The sequence below is a fragment of the Ischnura elegans genome, chromosome 1 (assembly GCF_921293095.1).
Source record: "Ischnura elegans chromosome 1, ioIscEleg1.1, whole genome shotgun sequence".
NCBI lineage: Eukaryota > Metazoa > Arthropoda > Insecta > Odonata > Coenagrionidae > Ischnura > Ischnura elegans.
This window is the reverse complement of record NC_060246.1, coordinates 78,172,022-78,178,126: the sequence shown is the minus strand read 5'-3', so window position 1 is coordinate 78,178,126 and position 6,105 is coordinate 78,172,022.

The following is a 6,105-nucleotide window of genomic DNA, read 5'->3' as shown; positions in this document are numbered from 1 at the left end:
CCGCGGGCTCAAGAAAATAATTTGGGAAAAATTCGGAATGAAATAACTCGTTAAATATTACGAAATCTAAATAAAAATGAAAACCTGGACGTACCGGAGGTACGTTTGTAGGCATGCTTTTTTGAGCTGAATAGCCTAATTTTGAAGCGCCAGCTCTCAAATCGATATTTATCGATCGTCCTATCTCGACAATGTTATTTCGATAATGCTAATAACTCGGAATCTATTCGACATACGTTAGTTCCGATAAAGCCAAAAAATCAGGTAAAAAATAAGAATCAACGTGTTAGGCGGCGAACGACGTACTATTTTTGCAAGTGGGTCCAAAAAAATTCCAAAGTTGGTCCATAAGAAAAGCATTGTCGATTTTTAAAAATTATTTCGACAATGATCGAAAGAGATCGACGATAATCTAAGGTAACGAAAAATCGACCAAAAAATCTAGTTTACGTCAATGGGAGACGATTACCCTGAGACGCCTAGTTATGTCGTAATTAAGGAAACAGTTTTAGTCCCATAAGGCTGCCATGTTAATTCAACTCGATATATATCGAAAAGTATCGAACTTTTTTGAATTTTCAGATTTATTCTCCCGATGAATATTTTTTTAATTTTACCACCGAAAATTTCACCTCGATCGACCCGGCAGTTTGGGCTGTGAATTTGTATCAATGAATAAGTGATCAATCCGAATGCAGCTTTATATTATCCAACGAGTCGATTGGGCGCTTGAATTCATCAAGCGGGTAATTAGGGGGGGTGAAAACATAGTTGTGTCACATATTTTCGAGTCATGTGCCCATAAGTGGTTTAATATTCAAAAATTTACTCGCCGTTTTTTGAAAGGGTAAGGAACTAAATTTTTCACTGTTAGAAATATTTGTTATTTTCAATATGATTTTATTTGACGGATAATTGATTCTTTGATCCATTAAGTTAACCATTGACACATAATCGGAATAAGGTTTTAAAAATTTCAAGAGAGTGTTGATTATGTGGTTATTTTTCAACTGTTTAAGTCCATAAGCATTGTGATAAGTCACTCTTGAAAATACAAAGCAGATTCTTTAGATAAATATATAAAGATATTCCACTTGCAAAACGAATATCCATAATGCAGTTTGTAAAATACTGAATTGTAACGATTCCTCTAATTTCTTTGGTCTTAAAAAATAGTCATTCTCAAGATATTCCAATTTGCAAAAAAGATTTGGCATATTTTCTATCATAATCGTATCGAATTATCAAGTATACTGACACGTGCATTGAAAATACGCAATCCGATTGATTTACCTTCCAATCTTTGATCATCAACACTAAAATTCCTGGTCGACTATGTACGTGCATGCAAAATCCTATGTTATAACGATTCGATATATTTTAAGAAAAAGCATATTCGATATGCATCAAAGGTGAGACTACATGCAAAACATATTACCTTTGGGAATTGTGAGGAATACCAAGAAGTACCAAGCACCAAATTTAATTGGTCCAACGGATACACTATTCAACTTGTGCCAATGTTATGTATTTGTTATAATAATCGAATCCATTCTTCGATTATACTGGCATTTGTATTGTTGAATCCGCAATGCTATTGATTTAACTTACAGTCTATGGCTATCTTCCACATAATTATATTGGTCAACTATGTCCTTGGATGTAAAATCCTTTATGTTATAGCAATACGATATATTTTAAGAAAAAGTAGATTCGATTAATACCGAACGTGAGACTATACACAAAATATGTTTCATTTGGGCATTGTGAGGAATACCAAGATGTACCCATTTGCCAAATTTCATTGGACCAACGTATAAACTAATCAAGTTTTGCAAATTTGCGTATTTGATGGAATAATCGAATCGATCTTGCGAATACACTGCCATCTGTACTGTAAAATCCGCATGGCTATTGGTTTAATTTTCAGTCTGTGTGTCTACTATACAATACCTGGCCAACTATGCCCTTGGATGTAAAATCCTATATGTTATAGCGGTTCGATATATTTGAAGAAAAAGCATATTCGATATATATCGCACGTTAGACAACATACAAAGCATATTTCTGTTGGGCAGTGTGAGGATTACCAAGATGTGCACATTCGCCAAATTTCATTGGTCCAACGGGTATACTTTTCAAGTTATACGAATTTGTGTATATGCTATAATAATCGAATCGATTTTTCGATCATACTGACATCTGTACGGTAAAATCCGCAATCCCATTGGTTTAATTTTCAGTCTATGGGTATCTACTATTTAATACCTGGTCAACTATGCCTGTGGATGTAAAATCCTACATGTTATAGCAATTCGATATACTTAAAGAAAAAGTAGATTCGATATATATCGAATGTGAGACTACGTACAGAACAAATTTTCATTGGGCATTGTGAGGAATACCAATATGTACCCATTCACCAAATTTCATTGATCCAACGGTAAATCTATTGAAGTTATGCCCATTTACGTATTTGCTATAATAATCGAATCGATTATTCGATCATACTTACATCTGTACGGTAAAGTCCGCAATCCTATAGGTTTAAAATCCAGTCTATGGGTATCTACTATTTAATCCTTAGTTAACTATGTCCTTGGATGTAAAATCCTACGTGTTATAGCAATTCGATATATTTTAAGAAAAAGTAGATTCGATATATATCGAATGTGAGACTACTTACAAAATAAATTTTCAATGGGCATCGTGAGGAATGTCAATATGTACCCAATCACCAAATTTCATTGATCCAACGGTAAATCTATTGAAGTTATGCCCATTTACGTATTTGCTATAATAATCGAATCGATTTTTCGATCATACTGACATATGTACTATAAAATCCGCAAGGCTATTTGTTTAAAATCCAGTCAATGGGTATCTACTATTTAATCCCTAGTAAACTATCTCCTTGGATGTAAAATCCTACATGTTATAGCAATTCGATACATTTTAAGAAAAAGTAGATTCGATATATATCGAATGTGAGACTACGTACAAAACAAATTTTAATTGGGCATCGTGAGGAATACCAATATGTACCCATTCACCAAATTTCATTGATCCAACGGTAAATCTATTGAAGTTATGCCCATTTACGTATTGGCTATAATAATCGAATCGATTTTTCGATCATACTGACATCTGTACTGTAAAATCCGCAAGGCTATTGGTTTAAAATCCAGTCAATGGGTATCTACTATTTAATCCCTAGTAAACTATGTCCTTGGATGTAAAATCCTACATGTTATAGCAATTCGATACATTTTAAGAAAAAGTAGATTCGATATATATCGAATGTGAGACTACGTACAAAACAAATTTTCATTGCGCATCGTGAGGAATACCAATATGTACCCATTCACCAAATTTCATTGATCCAACGGTAAATCTATTGAAGTTATGCCCATTTACGTATTGGCTATAATAATCGAATCGATTTTTCGATCATACTGACATCTGTACTGTAAAATCCGCAAGGCTATTGGTTTAAAATCCAGTCAATGGGTATCTACTATTTAATCCCTAGTAAACTATGTCCTTGGATGTAAAATCCTACATGTTATAGCAATTTGATACATTTTAAGAAAAAGTAGATTCGATATATATCGAATGTGAGACTACGTACAAAACAAATTTTCGATGGGCATCGTGAGGAATACCAATATGTACCCAATCACCAAATTTCATTGATCCAACGGTAAATCTATTGAAGTTATTTCCATTTACGTATTTGCTATAATAATCGAATCGATTTTTCGATCATACTGACATCTGTACTGTAAAATCCGCAAAGCTATTGGTTTAAAATCCAGTCAATGGGTATCTACTATTTAATCCCTAGTAAACTATGTCCTTGGATGTAAAATCCTACATGTTCTAGCAATTCGATACATTTTAAGAAAAAGTAGATTCGATATATATCGAATGTGAGACTACGTACAAAACAAATTTTCGATGGGCATCGTGAGGAATACCAATATGTACCCAATCACCAAATTTCATTGATCCAACGGTAAATCTATTGAAGTTATTTCCATTTACGTATTTGCTATAATAATCGAATCGATTTTTCGATCATACTGACATCTGTACTGTAAAATCCGCAAAGCTATTGGTTTAAAATCCAGTCAATGGGTATCTACTATTTAATCCCTAGTAAACTATGTCCTTGGATGTAAAATCCTACATGTTCTAGCAATTCGATACATTTTAAGAAAAAGTAGATTCGATATATATCGAATGTGAGACTACGTACAAAACAAATTTACATTGGGCATCGTGAGGAATACCAATATGTACCCAATCACCAAATTTCATTGATCCAACGGTAAATCTAGGGAAGTTATGCCCATTTACGTATTTGCTATAATAATCGAATCGTTTTTTCGATCATACTGACATCTGTACTGTAAAATCCGCAATGCTATTGGTTTTAAATCCAGTCTATGGGTATCCACTATTTAATCCCTAGTAAGCTATGTCCTTGAATGTTAAATCCTACATGTTATAGCAATTCGATATATTTTAAGAAAAAGTAGATTATATATATATCGAACGTGAGACTGAATACAAAACATACTACCATAGAGTATCGTGAGGAATACCAACATGTACCTGTTTACCAAGTTTCATTGGTCCAACGTACACACTTATCAAGTTATGCCAATTTGCGTATTTGCTATACTAATCGAATCGTACTTTAGACACTGCTGACATCTGTACTGTAAAATCCGCAATCCTATTGATATCCCTTCTATGGTCACTCCCTTATCCCTGCCTTCTCTAATATCCCCGCTTTCAAAATTAGCCTATGTTCTTATATTGGTGACGTAATTGGACGGGATGCGTGTATTTCTTACGGGGGCCTAATACAAAAAGATATAAATTCAAATCGATGTATCTTCAGTAGGAAACATAATTCATCTAAATAATTTATGTGTGCGCATAATTCATTTTTTTCCTTACATATTGTTAAAATTTTTATTTCCGTAACTATGTAAATAAGCCCAAAAAATGGCTCAATCGAATACAACCTTGTATCGATCATAACTTCGAGTCTAATCAATCGATTCGCCTGATTTAACTTTTGTCGGATGAATGACATTTTCAGTCGTATTTTGTATGACATTCATGTTCAAAACTTGATTAATAAAAAAGTTATTAGCGATTAAAGCGTATCCAAGGAGATTCGTATCGATATAACTCGCACATGAATCGATCGAGCAAAATGGTCATCATTGCAAAAGTTGACCATTTTGATAAAAGTATTACCCTAAAAATTTCATTCATGTAGCTGGAACGGTTGCTAAGATATTCAAGATTGCATGCTCCACAAAAAAATGGCGACAATGATTTTTCGCTTGCAGGACATTTTTCGGAATTTAATTATGAATAACCCAAGAGGGATACGGCGAAAGTAAGCTCAAACGTGAGGGTTCGGAGAACCCTCTAACGGTTTTTCTTGGAGATTCCAAATTTTCATATGGCACATGTCTCAACGCCGAAATCCAAGATTGAAAATTCGACCACCTCTACAATGGAAAGTCGAAATCGTTTATTCCTCGGAATTGTTTCGACATATGAAAATTCCGAGATAGCCAAAAAATCAACCAAAAAATCTAGTATCTTGCGTTTCAAGGAATTTGTCCTGCAATGATTGCAAGTTGGTCAAAAAAATTCTTTACGTAGTGCCCTAAGAAAAGCATGGGGCACTTTCAAAAAATCATAAAAAATACTAAATATCAATTCATCGCAATGACAACCACACCAAAAAATCAACCAAAAAATCTAGTTTACTTCAAGGGAATGTCATGTTCCTCACATATTTAGAAATACATTAAAAAAGTGAAAAAGTTTTAGTCCCATAAGGCTCCCATGTTAATTCAAGTCGATATATCTCGAAAACTAATCGACTTTTTTAAGATTTCAGATTTTTCCTCCCGATGAATTTTTTTTTACTTTTTCGTCCAATATTCCATTTAGCCACACATATCACAGTTTGGGCTGCTAATTTGTATCAATCACCCAATCAGTGAATTAGTTTGCAGCTATTATAGGGACGTTAACGAGTATATAATGCTTGAATTCTTCAAGCGTGTT